Source organism: Schistocerca americana, chromosome 8 (genome assembly GCF_021461395.2).
Source record: "Schistocerca americana isolate TAMUIC-IGC-003095 chromosome 8, iqSchAmer2.1, whole genome shotgun sequence".
Taxonomy (NCBI): Eukaryota; Metazoa; Arthropoda; class Insecta; order Orthoptera; family Acrididae; genus Schistocerca; species Schistocerca americana.
This window is the reverse complement of record NC_060126.1, coordinates 284,482,047-284,504,007: the sequence shown is the minus strand read 5'-3', so window position 1 is coordinate 284,504,007 and position 21,961 is coordinate 284,482,047.

Here is a 21,961-nt window from a genome sequence, read left to right as displayed (position 1 = left end):
TAATCACTGAGCTGCGGTCGACAGATGATTATTAGGTATCCTATGTACCAGTGGAAAGAACACATGAAAATCATTAAAAGTTGCACTGTCAGTATATCGCTACTTTTTGTAGGGGAGAGCATTGTACCCTGGTACATTTTTCAGACTTTTGCCTCTAGCCAATCCTTTAACAGAAGTTTAATATTCCATTCTGAAATGACGATATTCGCTTTTTAAGTGATGCCGTTTTTCTATAAAAATAAAATCCGGAAAATCGAGAGTTTTCCAGATGCGAAAACATATTTCAAGGTACCACACGGTCACGTACCTAAGGACAAGTGTTCTGCTAAAATTTAAAATCGCTGCAGTCGAGAAAATCTTATTAGTATTGTATTAAATTGCCTATCTCTTTACTCTGCTACCCATAAACAACCAGAAAGTGAAGTGAAGTTAGTCAGTAACCCGGTACGAGTTACATTTTGAAATAGAAGTTGTTGTTGACTACGATATATTTTCAATTTCAAGACACGTTAAATTCTTCTTATCACATATTCCACGGTAAAGGATGTTCTTATGTTTCAAGATACAATGTAGTGCCAGACCAAAGACGTATAGCTAACTGACCACGTGTAGCATAAACAGTTCTTAAAATAAATAGCGTTTTAATCATCAAAAAATTGTGTACCAGCGATTTAAGCAATATATTCCTAATGGCTTTAATGTTTATACAGTATTTAAATGTCCAAAACGCGAAATATTTCCAACGACCGCCAAGACAGAACTTCATAGCTAACGACAACAAAATCTGTGCAAAATGGCGAAAACTGCTTACGTCGGTCTATAGTGCGCATTCCTTTAGGTGGTTCTAAAATGTCACTGGACTGATCTATCGACCAAAAAAGATCTTCGGATCCTAGGTACACTATCCCCCAGGTACAATACTATCTCCTACAGAATGTGACATCTGTGTCTGCTATCTGGTGTACAGGTGCCTAGTTTAGATGTCTTACAAAACCTAAGGTTTGTCATGGAATGAAGTTCAATGTTAAGATATGGGTAAGGTGTTTACACTATGGTTGGAGTAAATGCCTGAACTGAATCGCGGACGCTCTTCATCGGAAAGTACACTGCCCTGTAGGTACAATACTCTCCCCTATACGTTTACGAAATACATTTAATTAATCGATCCGTGCACTAATAGTTCTAAAAAGGAGTGGGTGGCAATGCAATTTTTCCCGGTGTCAGACGTCAGCTTGTATTGATCACAGAGATAACGAATAAATGATAATTAATTGAAACCCTCAGCTACCGACAGGTGTTGTTGGTATACCTCTATGAGGCAGCTGAAAATGTGTGCATAGCGCGACTGCAGGGACTTATCCCTTGCACGCTTCCCGTGCGACCCACATTCCCCACTGTCCACAATCTACGTAAGTAATGTTCCTAACAGATATTTGCCCATCCTCTCATTACTCTCGCACACTAAGGTGACGATTCCCCTAAGAGTTCGGGCAAAGTGTGCGCATTCGCGCAGACGAAGGTCAATGGGTGGGTAGCCTTTAACTATGTATATGAAGACAGTAGCTGTGCTCGAAAGAACAGATACCATTGATGAGCGTTCAGCTTCTCTAGTCCCGGTCGGGGCACACATTTTCAGTTGTACCAAAATGGTTCAAATGGCTCTGAGCACTATGGGACTTAACAGCTATGGTCATCAGACCCCTGGAACTTAGAACTACTTAAACCTAACTAACCTAAGGACATCACACAACACCCAGTCATCACGAGGCAGAGAAAATCCCTGACCCCGCCGGGAATCGAACCCGAGAACCCGGGCGTGGGAAGCGAGAACGCTACCGCACGACCACGAGCTGCGGACTTCAGTTGTACCCATCGAGGTAAAACAACAACACCTGTCGGCAGCTCAGGGTTTCAATTAATTATCATTTATTCTAGCGAAGCTGCACGGTCATCAGCGGTACCTGTTCTTTCGAGAACAGTTACTATCTTCACACAGAGATAATGGGTCAAGTGTTTTGGATGTTCCTCAGCGTAGCGATCATTTGTATACCTATCTGGGGAACGGGTATACTGTAGTTATCCTACAACACAGGGTCAAAATTTAAACATTACATCGTTCCAAGTATTCTGTCAAACTAAGCAAACCAGTTGGTTCTTTTGCATTACGTAGGTCTAAGGTGAGCGTCAGACAGCTTACAAAACCACCATTTGTTCATGTGCCCTTCCTGTGAATACCCCGATAACCATGTTTTTTGGTACCAAAACTACTTATTCTGCGAATGGCCACTTTTGTAACTCCTATTCACAAAATTGTCAAAATTTTTACCGTCTGTTGTTAAAACGACGTTCTCGGCAAACTTCGAACTTTTTTCTGTATCATCAGCCCTTACCGAGATCAAAATGGTAAAAGCTACTGCACTTATAAACTAAAATGCGCTGGTTATAACCAGTCTGAGGCGTAAATGTACTTCAAATTGAGTTGATAAAGACATGACAAGGGTTCTGTGGTCATCACAAAAGGTTGTGAGGATGTTTCGTAGTCACCAGCTTTTCACCAATAAAACTTTAGTACGCTCTGTCTCTGTATCACGTGAATTTCACGCCTATACAGGCTGTCCTGACCAGGAAATTACTCGATAGTGCCATCTGGCGGCCTAAGAACCTGACAAAAAATTGTATTGTGCTCCTAAATTGTTTGTGCTTGCAAACCAAACGCCCCATTTTTTGTTATACTGTAAGTGGCGTTCATCGTCTATCGAAGTTATAGTGATTGATGCATTGCTTATTCAGAAGGAAAACATGTCACCATAATCTCAAAATGGCAACAACACATGAGTAAGGGTTATTACATGTTTTGCTTAGTGTAATTATGCATTTGTCGCACCTATCAGATAATTCTGATGCTTTATTGTATTAAGAAATCCTAATGTTATAGAGGTATAAACCTCGACAGGGGCATGTTACGTACAAGGTCATGACATGACTTAGCTGTGAAGTGGGTGTCCAATGGCGCAGTTCATAGCTAATAGCTATAATTCACGCTTTATTACCAATCATCTATGGTTCTTCTCCACGCTATTACACAGTAAAATGAAGTGATGTGGCGTTTGTAAGATGATTGCTCCTCGTAAATATTGCACCGTGGAGATATTGAATGTTCCACGCAATGTAGAAGCAAAGACGTGGTTGTCGTGTTGAAATAGTTTCCTGCCCAAAAAGGCAATATATGTATAGTATTAAAGACTGTAAATCACAAGACTTAGGACATTTGATAAATTCTGTATATTAAACTTACAACACAGCTGACATCTTTGTAGTTAACATAGATACGTGAGAAAATGATAGGAACATGATAGGGACCAACGCTGGAAAAGAAAACGGAATGAATCATTCTAGCGATATGAATTTTAAAATGAGATCAGAGAAATAATATAAATGTAGCAACATTATCTAATTTTTTCGTAATGTATGTTCAATTAGATCCATTCACTAGTGTATCTTGCTCTCGTGAATCATTCTTACGACACGATTACGTGCTAAGGTTTCTGAGATATTCTTCCTTTAAATTCTTTATTCGTTTCATCTTCAAGACGTTTTTTAGCTGTGTAAGGTGGAAATGGTCTTACGTGAAGCAAGGAACCTGCTTTGCAACTGAAAGTCCATGGAGAGTAGCTGGAAAATTCAGGAATCTTAGCGGTGAGGGATCACTAACAGACGACATACAATAAGCGTACTTCCTGCTTTATACGTAACCAGCTCGGCGGTTATGAAATGCATATACTCAAATGAATTAAAATATCCCTATACCGAAATTCGACAAACGTATGTTTCAGCCATTTTAAATGTATTTTCTCGGGAGGAATAAACATAATAATCGAATACTCTGTGCCGGAAGTATCGAAACGTTATGACTTATACGGTAAAGGAAAAATAGTCACACTGTTTCAGTACACTGAGAAGTGTGAGCAGTGCATGTCATCTTTGTTAGTACAGAAGTGTTAACTTCTTTCTTTCTTTCATATGCCGATGTGCACATATCGGAGAGCAAGCCTGGGGGCGTTCACAGAGAGAGATTATTATTAGTCGAGATGTGCTGGGGAGCAGACGTGGAACTGAATGCTAAGAGAATTTTTTTCTTGAATTGTACTGCTAAATATTGGACACAGACTTGCTGGAAACGATTGAATAGGACAATGACGAGAATATTTATGGATTTTGAAAAAAAGTTTTGCGAGAACTTGATTTCAGGCAGATTCGCATTTTGCGTACATTAACGTAGTTAGCACTGTGTTTAAAATTAATTGTCGTGCAGAAATTTGGCTGAAACATATCTCATGAGTTGCTCACAGCCAGCGAAGTTAGTACTCCTCAACTACACATAAATTTTCTGAAAGAATGGAGATCACTTTCGGTATATTATTCTCTTGTGTAAGGAACATTTCAGTATTGTTCATAATCTTGAAAGTGAATTTATAAAGTATCACTCTGTTAGATAACAATGGAAAATCCATAAGGGAATGTAACACTATTGTGAAAAGGATAGTTGCTACTTACCATGTAGCGGAAATGCTGAGTCGCAGATAGGCACAACGAAAAGACTGCCACACAATAAGCTATCGGCCACCAAGGCCTTTGTCAAAATTAGGCAACAGACACCGCCACACCCACCCACCCCCCCACCCGCACACACACACACACACACACACACACAAACACACACACATATATATATATATATATATATATATATATATATATATATATATATATATATATATATATATAAGCACACAACCACACACACTCAGCAAACGCAACACAGACACACATGACCACAATTTCTGGCAGCTGAAGACAGACTTAGCTCGTGTCTGCCTCTGCCTCCAGCTGCCAGAGACTGTGGTCATGTGTGTGTGTGTATGTGTGTGTGTGTGTGTTGTCTATATTTGACTAATACTGTATTGCTGTGCCTGTGTTATTCTGATTACGATGCAAAGTTCCTTTGGACACGTATGCTGACAGTTGTCCTTATTTGCAATCGCGAATACATTTAATGTACTTCATAACGGCTGTAGTCACCATAGTGCCTGTTGCTTAACTTTGCCTCGTAGCCAGAATAACACAGGCACTGAAATATCGTATTTCTCTGCCGATACCGGGTAAGCGACGTTCAAGTACAACATCATACCTGTAAGGGAATATACATAATGGTTGTACGAGTACAGGTCATAGATGTATGGTTGACGACATATTTTGACTGTTGTCATTGCATTCTACAGCTGATTGTTATTCGCAATTCCGAATACATTAAATGTATTTTTGACAAATGCCTTGTTGGCCTATAGTGTCGTGCCTATCGGCAACTCAGCATCTTCGCTATACGTTGAGTAGCAACTATCCGTTTAACGATATTGTTCTTTGCTATAAAATTGTTTTAGAAAAGTCATATATAGAACATGAGCACCCTAAATCATACCCGTGCAGCAAATACTATGTTGGTTGTGTCCATATTGCTCGTAGCCGCACACATGCTTTCGAAAGTCACTTCCAGTTTATCATTGAAAATTAGACTTGCTGCGGACCTGTTTGCTGTGCTCTACTTTCAAGAGAACGTTTGCAGTACTGGGGTAGATGCAAGAACAATTCTGAGCCATAGTCATACAGTTACGCTGCACATAGAGAACCATTTCTTTACACAGTTAATCAGTGATTAGGTCAGATAACTTACATTCAGTTTGAAAGTTATTTTCTTGTTATACAAAGCAAATTTCAGTGAACAGTGTGATATGTCCGTGTATGAATAATTTTTTGTATTCCGAATTTGTTTCATACGTCAGCTACGCGAATCAGCAGTGAACGTTTATAAAAGTAATTTGGATAACTTATTCAGACAAAATTTTGTGTATTCGATGCGTGATTTTTGCTGGTTTTATTTTGGAGTATTTTTGGAATTTTGGAAACTGTCCACTGTGACATTAGACAACACGCCGCTGTTCATTCGCTTGCTATATACAGGGCTTCAGTTACCACAATTTTTCAGTTATTAGTTCCGTGTGCTTACACTATACACTACACACCCCCGTGAATGCATGAAAAGGAAAAGTTACAGAAGATAAGTTCCATGTAGTCTTCAATAGGTACTGAGTTGCAGTCCGTAACAAAAGTAAGATTACTGAGAAGAATAAATAAATAAGCCTGCAGTACAGTGACTTACGGACCACCTGAAAAGAAACATTGGAAATCTAATGTTATGATGCCTACATTGAAGGGAAATACAGTGTCATATTTTATTGGGCTAGTCGGTTTGGACCATTGTTACGAACTATTCTCAGATCCACAGAGCTAATGAAACCAGAGAAAGGGGTACGATAGGGCCAAGCTGATCACATGTGATACACAAAAAAAAACGCCATATAAAAATATAAGATGTCAAGATGCAATTTACACGTAACCACTACGAAGAGTAGTTCGTCAGTAGTGAGAAGCTACAGCTGAAACAGTGGAAGATGTGCAAATGGAATATAAAGAGATTAAACCAAGTGTCAGTTGGCTGGCTATACATTCCAGCGACCTCAAAAACATCTGAATCTGCTCCTTCCGCTGCGCGTAATGATTATGCATGTTCACACTGGTGAGGCTTTACTTATTTTCCGCCCATATTTTCTCATGCTGGAACATTTTAATGGTATTGGTAAGAAAAAGTTATTTACACTTCAAAGTGACTTATACCTACTACAAAATAAATTGCCGCGCGAGATAAGCCAAGCGGTCTAGGGCGCTGCAGTCACGGACTGTGCGGCTGGTCCCGGCGGAGGTTCGAGTCCTTCCTCGGGCATGGATGTGTGTGTTTGTTCTTAGGATAATTTAGGTTAAGTAGTGTGTAAGCTTAGGGACTGATGACCTTAGCAGTTAAGTCCCATAAGATTTCACACACATTTGAACATTTTTGAACAAAATAAATTTTATTTTTTCAGTGATTTAGCGTAAAAGAAACGAAAAGAAGTGTATTTCTGTAGTAATCAACTATCACTTAGTTGTTCGAGTCTGACGAAACTCGCGACTGTCGGGCCATAATGCACCACCACGACCAGTTTCTGTGCGGCCAGCCTCATTTCCCTAGCATTTTGATTGTACTTATACTGACGACTTGTGCACATGCACCACAGTTTCGTTATGTACATAATCATGTATTGTTGAGAGAATGACTGTCCGGAGGACAGAAAGGGAGAGAGAGAATATTTTAGCGCTCGTTCAAAACAACTACTCTCTGATGTAGATGCATTCAGCCGCAGAGGCAAATGAAGTGCCGCTAACCGGCCTCAGCAAGGCCATTTATTCGTTCTGCAACGAGAGGATTCACCATCGTAAGCTATTTGCGACGTACAACTATCTCTGTAGATGAATTTAGAAATGTGCATCCAGTTTAACACTATGTGATAGATGATAATTTAGATAACTACTAGCTTTCTATTTTGTATTATAATATACAGTGCAGGCTGTTTCAAAAAGGTTCACATAATTTCACAAGTGTATATCTTCAACATGAATGCAGAAGGGAATATGATAAAACTTGTAGGATTTGGGTGGAGTGGGGTTCGTGCTGGGGGTTGTGCTGACGTCGGCTTACTTTCACAAACAATTTCTGTTTAGCAAAAAGTAACTCTCTCGACAGTTAATAAATAGCAATATGACAGCTAAATTAAATGTGTTGAATTATTCAAGTTCCTGAAGCCTTGGCATTATAACGACAAAATGAATACGTTAAAATTTCTTCACCACATAGGGAAAGTCCGGATGATTCTCTACAACGTTTTCTTCAACATAAAATTCGTGTGTTTTTCAACTTTTTGTGAGCTCAGGCACAATGTTCACCTAGAATGTGGTACAAATTAAGTAGGTTACAATGTTGCGGCTCTATCACTTCAAAGACATGATAAAATGAAAATGTACACGAGAGGTCCATCTCACCCATAGCTGACTGGGTGAGACACACCAGTGTACTGGAAGAGGTGAACCGTATAAAATTGGCTATACAAATGAAGAGAACAGTCAATTAAAATTTCATATTTTTGTCCGGATTATGTTGCAATGAATATCGAATGACAGTATTAAATATTTTAGTCCAAAGCAATTTTGTCAGTTCATTACAAATCCTGTTTGAACATGGGCTTTTCTAAACCGTTGTTAGTCTTTCTCTCACCACCGAATTTACACTTATTATCATGTATTGAACAACATTCATGTGACAATGTGAATAGGAAAGCCACTGAATACAATTGTCATTTCTATTAGTCTCGTAATAGATTTACCACACCCAACGCATTCACCTTCATATCACGCATCAAAGTTATTTTCGTAATCTTCTACAATGCCTGTATCTGATGAACAGGGTGGGGTAATATGAGCTTTTTTGTTGAAATGTTCAAATGTGTGTGAACTCCTTACGGACCAAACTGCTAAGGTCATTGATCCCTAGAGTTACACACTAGTTAAACTAACTTAAGCTAATTTATGCTAAGAACAACACACACATCCATGCTCGAGGGAGGACTCGAACCTCCGGCGGGAGGGCCGCGCAATCCGTGACATGGCGCCTCTAACCGCGCGGCCACTCCGTGCGGCCGGCATTTTTCTTTTTCAACTCCTTCGATCTATTTTTCTCTTCACTATTATTTCCCTTTGGTCATATTTTCGTGCACTTTTTATCTGTTTTCTTTTTTTTCTCATCCCTCTTTTTCTTTACTGTCTCAATATTTTGTAGCACAGATTAGACCATTGGATGCAGTTGCTGCCATTCTTTCTTTGGGTAACTTAGCTACCTGATACCACATACGGAAACGTAATAATATACAATATAAGGGAAAAAAGGAGCTTATATTACTGCAGTACCTATGTATTTGAGGAGTACCTATGTACTTAAAAAGAACGATAAAGAAGAGGCACTGCGGGGGGGGGACCACAGCCGGCGCGAAGTACATGAACTGCATTCGCATTTTCGAATACGAACAGTTTTCAGCTATATAAGGGAATGACCATTGTCAAAATTTGTACTGGACTGGAACTTGAAAAAGGAATTCCGCTTAACGCGAGCGATCACCTTCAACGCTATTTCAAAATTTTGATCGGTATTGTTCGTTGCGTTTGGTAGGGGAGGACGTCACATGACACCCGCTCACTGTCATTGTTGATCCTTCACTCAGTTTCTTTTTTTTTTTGTTAGAGAGGGCACCAGCCCGCTGACCGAACACGCTGAGCTACTGTGTCGGCATAAGTGAATCATAAAGCGCTTTGGCTATTCGTGCGAGGCCCTCGGCGAGAACCGCATTTCCATATGTCATCGTTCCTGCGTCATAACCTGTGCTCGCACACATTTTATATAACTCATGTACACTAAACGACATCTTGAGCCAGTTCATTGTCCTAAAGTGCCCTGCAAGTACAGTTGTTACTGACGTGCAGCCCCATCCTGTTAAAAACCAGATATTCAGTATTGTTCTCATATTTATGGAAAACGTAACATCTCCAACGCTCCTAGGTACGTGATTCCGAGGACGATCGAGTAGGCGAGATGGCTGCATCAGGGGGATCCTTACAGGCAATCACACGAACCGTCAAATTTGCAGTTTGTCCCTAGGCGAGTATTCCGTTTCGATGCGTTACGTTAAAATGCGTCTGAGGCATCTATCCACATTTGTGTTGTGTGTGTGTGTGTGTGTGTGTGTGTGTGTCTGTCTGTCTGTCTATATACTGAAACTTCAAAGAAAGTGGTACAGGCATACCATTCAAATACAGAAATATGTCAGTGCTATTCAAATACAGATATATGAAAGGCAGAGACGGAGCTGTGGTTGGCAGCGCCTGTGAGATTGAACGTTGCATTATAGTCGGCGCACGAGCGTTGGGTCTCAGCATCTCCGAGGTAGCGATGAAGTGAGCATTTTCCTGTACGACGATTTCACGAGTGTATCGTAAATATCAGGAATACGGTAAAACATCAAATCTCCGACATTGCTGAGGCCAGAAAAAGATCCTGCAAGAATGGGACCAACGACTACAGAAGAGAATCACTTAACGTGACAGAAGTGGAAACCTCCCGCAAATTGCAGCAGATTTCAATGCTGGGCCATCAACAAGTGTCAGCGTGCAAACCGCTCAACGAAACATCAACCATCGATACGGGCTTTCGGAACCGAAGGACCACTCGTGTACCCTTGATGACGGCACGACACAAAGCTTTACACCTCGCTTGGGCCCGTGAACACTGACATCGGACTGTTGATGACTGGACATATGTCATTTGGTGGGACGAGTCTCGTTTCAAATTGTATTGAGCGAATTGACGTGTACGGGTATGAAGACAACTTCATGAACCCAGGATACCGCATGTTAGCAGGGGACTGTTCAAGCTGGTGGAGGCTCTGAAACGATGTGGAGCGTCTGCGGTTGGAATGATATGAGACCCCAGATACGTCTACAGACAACTCTGACAGATGACAAGGGCATAAGAATCCTGTCGGATCATCTGCCTCCATTGACTTGGGCAATTCTAACAAGACAATGCGACACCCCAAACGTTCAGAATTGCAAGAGAGAGAGAGAGAGAGAGGCTGCAGGAACAATCTGAGTTTAAACTCTTCCGCTGGCCACCAAATTCCCCGACATGAACATAATTGAACATTCATGGAGGCCTTGCAAAGTGTTGTCCAGAAGAGACGTCTTACGAATTTATGGACGGCCCTGCCGGACTCATGGTGTCAGTTCCCTCCAGCACTACTTCACACATTAGTCAAGTCAATGCCCCGTCGTGTTACGGCACGTCTGCGTGCTCCAAGGGGCCCTACACGATATTAGGGAGATGTACTGGTTTCCTTGGCACCAAGTTCTTAACGGTGATGCTATGGGAAGACTCACATCGATACAAGTTTCAAGATGCCAACACTTTTCACTCTGAGTCTGCTTAAACATGCTTGCATTTTTGAATTTTTAACATTTACTATAAATTGTTGTTCGTATCACGGGTTTTCTTTAACTGAATTTTGCTGTGGCCATATCCATGTTACTAAAAGCCAATCATGGAACCCGGAATACGAAAGCCCATAATAAATGCAGGATAGTGGTAACAACCAGTGATTCACTCCAAACAATAAAATGTACGTGGGCGTTCAATAAATAATGCGGCACATTTAATATTCTCTGCCACTTTCGGTTCAAAACTTTAGGAATTTACTCTGGGGCATTGCGGAATATTCCCGCTTCAGTCCCTATAGTTTCATGAAGTTCCGATAGGTGTCACCGCTATAGGTAGCCCTCAAAATGGTGTCCGTAACTGAAGTGCGTTCCAAGCAGAGGCCTGTCACTGAGCTTCTCTTAGCGGAAGACCAGAGCATCGCAGATATTCATAGAATTTTGTAGAATTTCTACGGAGATCTGGCAGTGTACAAAAGCACGGTGAGTAGTTGGGCGAGCCATTTGACATCATCGCAAAGAGATCGAGCGCCCCTGTCCGATCTCTCGCGTGCTAGCAGGCCGCACACAGTTTTGACTTACTGGAACGTGTGGACGCTCTTATTCGAGGTGACCGATGGATTACAATCAAACTTGCTGATCAACGGGACGTCGCTGTTGGTACTACTGACACGCTCGTCCATCAGTTGGGGTACTCAAAGGCATTTGCCCGGTGGGTCCCTGGCCACCTGACAGAAGACCATAAGGAACAACGAGGGATCATTTATATGGAATTACTTGCTCATTACGTGATTGATCCTGACAATTTTTTGTCACAGGCGATGATACACGGGTTCATCACTTCGAACTGGAAACAAAACGGCAGATCATGGAGTTGCGGCCCATCACCTCCGAAGAAGTTTTGAAAGCTACACCCACACCCGTTAAAGTCAAGGCAATGGTCTTCTAGGACTCTGAAGGGGTTTTTATGTTTGCTGTCTCCCCTCATGGTGCGACGATCAACTCTGAAGTGTATTGTGCTACCCTCAGGAAACTGAAGAAACGGCCTCAGCGCGTTCGTCGGCACAAAAACGCAAACAGACGTCTCTTTCTCCATGACAACGCAAGGCCCCATCCAAGTCTGTGTCCCTCAGAGGAGATCACAAACCTCCATTGGACTTTTCGTTCTCGTCAACCCTACTGCCCGGATCTCGCACCTTCCAACTGCCATCTGTTTGGTGCAATCAAGGATGCACTCCGCGACTAGCAGGACACGGGTGGTTGCGAAGTTATCGATGGAACGAGACGTTTACTGCGAGGTCGAGTTGTGGAGTGGTAGTTAGGTGGCGTAGCCCGCCCGGTTAGCCGTGCGGTCTAACGCATGGCATTCCGGATTGGGAAGGAGCGCCTGGTCCCCGGCACGAATCCGCCCGCCGGACTTGTGTCGAGGTCAGGCGAGCTGGCCAGTTTGTGCATGGTTTTTAGGCGGTTTTCCGTCTACCTCGGCGAATGCTGGCTAGTTCCCCTTATTCTGCCTCAGCTACACTATGTCGGCGATTGCTGCGCAAACAAGATCTCCACGTACACGTACACCACCATTACTCTACCATGCAAACATAGGGGTTACACTCGTCTGGTGTGAGACGATCCCTAGGGGCGTCAATTGAGAGCCCAACTGCACAGTAACCCTGAAAGAGTGGTTCGGTGTGGGGCGGCGGAGGGGTAAATTGGACTGCGGTAATCGTGGTGGGGTTGTGAACCACTGCGGCTGGGGTGGGCCCGGAGTCTCTCCGTCGTTTTTAGGCCCCCGATTAACATACAATACAGTACAAGGAGGTTATTTGAAAACAGGACATTCTAACAAAAAGAGTCAGAAAAGATATGGTGTATTGGAATAATGACTAAAACCAACCTGCTTTCAGGAAAAGAGTGTTGCTTTACTTAATGAACGGCCCTCACGTTTACCGTACCGGAGCCCACCTTTATAGGAATGATTTTCGGACTGTGCGCTGCTCAATTACCGTTAGTAGTGTTAGTGTCATGAATTGCCGTTAGTCGCAGGTACTGGCACGGCGCCTTACGGTTGAAACACAGGCATAAGTGTTCTTTATAGTTGTACACAGTCAGCACGGGTCTGGACAAGGTGAGCAGCACTTAAGTTGTAAAGCTGTTTCATTAGAACAGCAGCAACAGTGATTAAAATTCTTCTGGGTATTATGCCGCGTCATTGCAAAAAACTAAGAACAATAATAAACTAAAACCGACGTTACGGCCTTCCTCAGGGCACGTTGCAATTCGGCCGAAACGTCGGTTTTAGTTTATTATTGTGGTTAGCTTTTAGCAATGACGCGGCATAATACCCAGAAAAATTTTAATCACTATGACACCGGCCGCGGAAGCCTGCGTTCTTATACCAGCAACAGGGCTGATGCTCTTCCCTAAAATCGACACATTAAAGGAGAACGGAGAGATTCCGTTTCCACACCAGTGTTGAAGAACATGATTCGGAAGTTTGAATTAACTCTCTGCTTCTGGGAGAGGCCGACGACCAGTTCCCCCATAAATTGTTGAAAACGTATCTGTCAGAATGGCTGAGAATACTCGACGCAATGTGCGATCTTCAAGCAGTGTTCGAGTTCGAAGACCACAGCTGCACATTCCATGGTCACCCGTTCGAAACGGACTGCGATCAATTGCGAAATATAATCTCTCTAGTGCAGATACAGGCTGTGGATGATGCAAATTGTCGTCACACTGGGCATCGTTTGTATCATGAAGGGTAAACCAGATACGCAATTAACAAATGTTACCCTCTAATGTGGAAATTAAAATGTGTTTCTTCCAATGGTTTACTCCTTATTCCTCTTCCGCATCTCGTTACAAATCTAATCTCGAAGTGTCACTGGCCAACGATCACTCGTTTTCCAAGATTGCGTTCTCAAGTTTAATTACACTGAAGCGCCAAACAAACTGGTATACGCACGTGTATTCACATACAGAGATATGTGAATAGGCGGAATACGGCGCTGCGGTTGGCAACGCCTATATAAGACGACAAGTGTCTGGCACAGTTGTTAGATCGGTTACTGCTGCTGCAATGACAGGTTATCAAGATTTAAGGGAGTTTGAACGTGTGTGTTATAGTCGGCCCACGAGTGATGGGGCACAGCATCTCCGAGATAGCGATGAAGTGGGAAATTTCCTGTACAACCATTTCACGAGTGTACCGTGAATATCAGGAAACCGGTAAAACATCAAATCTCCGACATTGCTGCGGCTAGAAAAAGATCCTGAAAAATGGGGCCAACGATGACTGAAGAGAATCTTCCAGAGTTACAGAAGTCAAAGCCTTCCGCAAATTTCTACAGATTTCAATGCTGTTCCATCAACAAGCGTTAGCGTGTAAACCCGTCAACGAAACATCATCCATCGATATGGGCTTTCGGAGCCGAAGAGTCACTCGCCTATCCTTGAGTCTGCTGGACAAAAAGCTTTACGCCTCACCTAGGCCCATCAACATCGACATTTTACTGTTGATGGTTGGAAACATGTTGCCTGGTCTGACTGGTCTCGTTTCAAATTATGCTTTTATAGTTTAATTACTTGAGTTACTGCATGTTAATTTAATATAATAATTCCAATCCCAAAGAAATCAGGTGCTGACAGATGTGAAAATTAGCGAACTATCAGTTTAATAACTCACGGATGCAAAATAGTAACGCGAATTCTTTACAGACGAATGGAAAAACTCGTAGAAGCCGACCTCGGCGAAGATAAGTTTGCATTCCGTAGAAATATAGGAATACGTGAGGAAATACAGACCCTCCGACTTATCTTAGAAGCTAGATTAAGGAAAGGCAAACCTATGTTTCTAGCATTTGTAGACTTACACAAAGCTTTTGACAATGTTGACTGGAATACTCTCTTTCAAATTCTGAAGGTGGCAGGGGTAAAATATAGGGAGCGAAAGGCTATTTACAATTTGTACAGAATCAAGGTGGCAGTTATAAGAGTCGAGGGACATGAAAGGGAAGCAGTGGTTGGGATGGGAGTGAGACAGGGTTGTAGCCTCTCCCCGATGTTATTCAATCAGTATATTGGGCAAGCAGTAAAGGAAACAAAAGGAAAGTTCGGAGTAGGAATTAAAATTCATGGAGAAGAAATAAAAACTTTGAGGTTCGCCGATGACATTGTAATTCTGTCTGAGACAGCAAAGGACTTGGAAGAGCAGTTGAACGGAATGGACAGTGTCTTGAAAGGAGGATATAAGATGACCATCAACAAAAGCAAAACGAGGATAATGGAATGTAGTCGAATTAAGTCGGGTGATGCTGAGGGAATCTAATTTTGAAATGATACACTTAAAGTAGTAAAGGAGTTTTGCTATTTGGGGAGCAAAATAACTGATGATGGTCGAAGTAGAGGGTATATGAAATGTAGACTGGCAATGGCACGGAAAGCGTTTCTGAAGAAGAGAAATTTGTTAACATCGAGTATAGATTTAAGTGTCACGAAGTCGTTTTTGAAAGTATTTGTATGGAGTGTAGCCATGTATGGAAGCGAAACATGGACGATAACTAGCTCGGACAAGAAGAGAATAGAAGGTTTCGAAATGTTGTGCTACAGAAGAATGCTGAAGATTAGATGGGTAGATCATATAACTAATGAGGAGGTAATGAATAGGATTGGGGAGAAGTGTGTGGCACAACTTGACTAGAAGAAAAGATCGGTTGGTAGGACAGGTTCTGAGGCATCAAGGGATCACCAATTTAGTATTGGAGGGCAGCGTGGAGGGTGAAAATCGTAGTGAGAGACCAAGAGATGAATACACTAAACAGATTCAGAAGGATGTAGGTTGTAGTAGGCACTGGGAGATGAAGAAGCTTGCACAGGATAGAGTAGCATGGAGAGCTGCATCAAACCAGTCTCAGGACTGAAGACAGCAACAACAACAATATCTGATAGCCACAATTCCCGCGTTTCCGTTGGCTTCAGAAAGTAAACATGTTTTGTGACATATTACAAATTCCTAATCAGGGGCGAATTATTTAGTCTTACCTGTGTGGTTCAGTAGTTCGGTTTAGGAATCTCTGGGTATTAATATAAGTTATCAGCGTCTACAATAGAGTTTTGTAGCACGTGCCGATAGTTTATCTACATAGCGCAGTTCTCCACGGTCTTTAGTAATGGATAGGAACTGTGGTTGTTATGTGCGGATGCGAGCCCAGTTGATGACACTTCGTTCTCAGTTCCAGGCTGTAATGGCTTCGGTTACACAGCTGGAAGCTGCAGTGGATGGGCAACACTGTTGAGAGGCCGGCCGTGAGAATCCAATGGACGCCCAGCACGTCCGAGTCGTCCAATTGGTCCTCGCTGGTGTCCAGCCCACTTACTGCTCCCACTGAGGTTGACCCCTCAAGTGTGGTCGAATGGGAGGTCGCCTTGGGGTGCCTGGTGCTGTCTGTGGTTGACACTGTCGCTCAGCCAGATGCAGCCACCTGTCCTGGTTTAGAGGAAATCCCTCAGACTGCAAGGCGGTGGTATTACTGATAGTTTGGAGTTCCAACGTTAGGAGCGATATGGGCCGCCTAAGAGACATGGCTACCAGGAAACGGAAGAAAGGCAACGTGCACTTCGTGTGCATACTGGGTGGAGTCACTCCAAACGTGAAACAGATCCTTCCAGATGCCTCGAAGAACACAGTGTGCACCCAAATATAGGTAGTGGATCATTTCGGTACCAATGAAGTGTATCACTTTGGATCGGAAGGCATTCTCTCTGGTTTTGAGAGGCTAACAGAAGGCTGCTAATCTTGCTTGCAAGATGAAAGCAGAGCTGACAATTTGCAGCATAGTCGAGAGGACCGATTGTGGACCACTGCTACAGAGCCGAGTAGAGAGCCTGAATCAGAGTATGCTGCAGATTGCTCGACAAAGAGTGGTTCGGTGGAGGCGGCTACACGGGTAGCAGCGGCTGTGTGGCGTGGACTGGTCAGTTTTATTTTAGATTAGAGGTTCTCGGGAAAACACAATAAGGGCTTCAGTCACAAAGGGTGCAGGCCGAACACAGGAAGAACGTAGATACAGGAACCATCAGTATAATAGTTCTAATTGTCGTAGCTGTGTTGGGAAAGTATAAGAGATCCAAGCGCTGATGGAAAGCACTGGTGATAGGCACCGAAAGCTGAAATTTTTGTGAAGAACATACCGGTGTTCCGGAAGGATAGGCTAAACACGTTAGCGGTGGCGTGTTTGTTGCTGCTAGAGGTACTTCACTTTCCCGCGAAATGGAAGTAGATAGTTTCTGTAAGTTAGTATGGGCAGAGATCATTGTTGGCAACCGGAATAAAATAATAATAAAATTAATAACTGGATCCTTTTACCGAGCTCTGAATTCAGATGATACAATTGCTGAATGGCTAAAAGAAAACTTGAGATTGTTTTCAAACACGTACCCGACTCATACAATTACAGTTGGTGCTGACATCAATTTACACTGTATATGTTGGCGTTAATACATGACTAAGTCCGGAGTTACGCATAAGACATCATGCGAAATTGTGCTCTGAAATTTATTTCGAGTAGTTAGTTCATCATCCGATGAGAACAGCAAACGGTTTTGAAAACACACTTGACCTCTTAGTAACAAATAACCCTGAGCTAATAACTAGCATCAAAACGAATACAGACATTGGTGAACGCTGAGTGGTCGTAGTGACATTGCTTATTGTAACCCCAAAATCCTTCAAAAATAAACGGAAACTACACCCACGCAAAAAACAAATAAATATTCATTTGACGACTTTCTTAGAGACAATTTCCACTCCTTTCAAATTATCAATGTAATGGTAGTTGTATTTATGAAATATTGGGTGTTGGTTTTTTTTTTTTTTTAATGGACTTGTAGTCCGTGGTGATATGTTACTATACAGCGTCACCGGTCTATTGCGGTCTAACTGTGTTGGTAAGGCAGTAAATTTCCACAGGGCAGTGACTCCGTCACTGCAATTCGCTTTGGAGGTGTGGCGGTGGGACTTGTAGTCCCGTACCACCCTCTGACGGTGATAGTACTACATGAGCCAGGCAGAAAAATTTTCCCTAACATGGGCGTTGGTGGTGTCTTTTACTATAAAAACAGCGTGACGGGCAAACGAACTGCGAGAAGTAAATTAATAGAGTCAATGACGTGAATAACTTTTCAGCTGTGAAGGAGGCAGTATATTACTAACTCCAACTTCACATAACAAACAAATACCAACAATTCACATACATAAAAAGAACCGCCCCAATAGCGCCCAACGTGTGGGGCACGAAACAGGATTTACATACCAGTTGTGCAGGTACATAAAGCAACACCGCAACTGGAGCCCAAAGCGTGCGACTCTAACAACTTACATAAATACATCCGAACAGATGTGCAAACAGATATACAGCTGTATAAAGGTTTTGTAAAACCCACAATCTCAACCTAAAACTGAGATGTAATTGTATATTTTGTGTATGTATAAATTCCAGGTGGTACATATTTTAATGATGTAAAAATAAACTATTTCATTTACCACTTCCATCCAAACCCTACAAGCAAACCTATCCTTGTGGGAGAAGTGTCTGCAGTAACCGATCCTTGGGGTGCAGCTTTGAGAAAGGAATAACCAGAACAGTAAAGCAAAAACTACAAAATGGAAGAGTGCAGATACAAGTGCTGCTGGCTGGTGGATGGGGGCCAGGCAATCTGAACAGTGCAAAATTTTAAATTGTCTACATATTTTAATGAATTTACATTTGCATATTTTTGCAGTGAAGTCAAAACGATTCATTTACGAAAAATCAATGAATGATAGTGTTCAATTTGAGTGTCTGACGTAGATAGTTCAGTGCAGTGCATATTTCATACATATTTGCTTGCCAGATGAGTAAAAAGTCAAATGAACTTGATGTGCTAAAGCAGTATTGCTAAACTGACAAAGACTTTTGCTTTATATGTGAAACTAGTATAGCTTGTTACGGACTTGAACCTTAAGTAACAAAACATATCATGAACATTCTTAACCAGCGGAAATGAAAAACTTTCTAAAATAATTTGCATTCTTACAAACTCCTACATGAACTATTTTTCTTTTGTGTTGATGTAAATACTGTTTTATCATAATTTTTTTATATATGTAAGTTTAAATATCTATCATTCGAAAAAATCATTAAATACCGCAGGAAAGTAAACAGTTTGAAGACTCCTAGCTGGGTTATTTTCTACCCGTTTCTTCCCATGCGCCTGTAACCCGAATGGGGGGGGGGGGGTATAAGCCTTTTCTTATCGGGTCATAGGTTATTCCGAATTGTTCGACTTCATGTGCAGACACAGGGCAAAGAGTAAGCTAAACACAAGGCCTGACATAAAATTGTTAAGCTGAAAACACGTTGTAAACAAATGCTGTAGGTGTAAGTTAAAGTGCAGTGACAAGTATGACTGAAGACTTTAAAAATCATGGCAAGTGATCGGTCTGGTAGAGAGCGAGACCCAAATTTGGAAATAGTTGGGTACACCCTCAGTAGGAGGCCCATGTGGCGGTACGCCAGGTAATGTAAAACAAAAAAATTGAAGAACGTCGCAAATTTAACAAAACGGGCGTCGTAACGAAATAAATATTATCGCAGAAAAATAGAAAATACTGTGTAATCAACTAATATGATCTGTGATTGTTACTGTAATCTCTGTTCCTTCCGATAATGGATCACACTTCCTGTTTCTTTCTTGGTTGCATAAGAAGCCAATTTGTGACGAGGCACGAAAACATAAGCTTCATGTAATATTTACATCAAATATAAACAAATATTACTTAAAAGTGTCGCTAGTATTTTACTGTAACAGGTCCTATATTCATGAAGTGAGTGACTTAAACAATTTATGCAAATTCTGTAGGCGCACATTACTGCAGAGGTCAACGTCACTGTTCGAAATGATAACGGCACAGAGTCGTAAGAAATATTTTAGTATTTGCTAATTTTGACAAACAATGAAGATAAATGTAAATGTAGGAGATTTCTCTTGATTAGCGGTATTTATTTTGAAGCAGTGACTGTCGTCAGTTTCTATAATATTAAGCCATACTCATATAAAATGATTTCAATACAATTGATTTTGACACCAGTTTGATGACGGAACATGCAACAGGTTCCTCAGCATAGCATTTCCCGAAGAGTAAAAGAACTCAACACAGTTGAACGTCTGAAATATGGTGTTGATGTCTTTTATTATAAAAACAGCGTGTCGGGCAAACTAACTGCGAGAAGTACGAAAACAGAGTTAATGGCGTAAATAACTTTTCTGTTTTGAAGCGGGCAGAATAATACTAACTCCAACTGCACAAAACAAACAAATACCAACAATACACATACGTAAAAAGAACCACCACACACGCTATAACATTTCTCCATTATCGCCTCTGTAACGGTTCACAGTTGCAACAAGACCATCTAAAGTGTATACTTCCCATACTTCCGTCCGACGGAGGTTCGAATCCTCCCTCGGGCACGGGTGTGTGTGTTATTCTTAGTAAAGTTAGTTTAACTTAGTTTAAGTAGTGTGTAAGTCTAGGGCCCGATGGCCTATGCAGTTTGACACTTAGGAATTCACACACACACACACACACACACACACACACACACACACACACATAGTTCCGTCATTTTGCAAACAGGTCGTGCGACAAGGAACAGTGTTAATGGGGAGTTACTGCTACATCTTATTTGATGCCAGTCGTCCGTAGTCTAGATTTAGTTCCTCACTTAGCGTTGATATCACTACCTTGGGTGTACATGGTATGCAAAACGTTTAGCAGCAGGTTCTGGACCATGAATGTTTTGTTTACACACGTTGAATTGCATTAATTACGCTAACAGTGCTTCTCTTTACGCGTGTTCTTACTGAACGCCTTCCTTTCATTTCCTACCAGAAAGTCTAATTTATTTCTAGCTTTGTATTCAAACGACTAAACTCTAAATTGTAGTTTGTCAGCAAGATTTAGTTGTTCCAAGTCTCCTTAGCAGTTGTATGTCTTATTTTTTTTTTTTTTATTTAGATTAAAGTTCAGTCTTGATCACGTTATGTCTCATCAGATCAAGACTGAACTTTAATCTAAATATAACAATTAATTGGTCACTGAATTCCAAAAATGTTTACCAAAGTTGTATGTCTGTTATTACATATGATGCGGGTGTATATACGATTATAATTTTCGTTGTTTGCAATCCTACATGTTCAACTTGACGAAAAATGACGCACCTGCAACTCGGAACGTATCCAGCGGTATCCATATAATAGAAAGCAATCCACGTAATAATAAGCTTTTGATATGCTTCCCAGAATGTTCTGTCCTGTCCAATTGCTGTCTTAAGAATGTTTAAAGACGTGAAGTGTGATCCAGTTAAGTTCAAAATCAAAATATTGATATAAACATTAGGTTACTGTCCCGCATCAGAACGAACCATTTCACTGAGTACCAATTATTTCTGCAAATACAGGTAAATCATACTAAAAAGCCAAATAACGATATTCTTAAATTACTGGTTTAAATAAGGGTAAATAACTGATATTCTTATATAGAACGTAGTGTCACTGAATGAACAATGTATCCACAAAGAAACTAATGGTTTCTCTGTCGTGAATTAATCGTAAAATGAATTAGTTGTAAAACAGGAATAGCAAAACGAAACCAATTACCAGCGACCGCCGAAAGCAGAGTTGGTTCACTGAAGGTAGGCAGTTACTTTCGTCCAGAAGCAATTTGAGATACCTCTAAATATCTACAGAAAAGATTTGACTACTTCTCTAACATGTTTAATATCTTAGCTACAAATGCGTTAGTGGAAGGTCCTAGAAGTGAGGCATAAAATATTACTTTCATATTATGTCTTACTGGAGCTAGTTAAATAAATCCCGATACTCAGTGCTATAGTGGATAAACACATCTTTAGCAAAAAGGTCCTGTACATTTTGCACAATAGCCGTAGTTGTTGAAAAA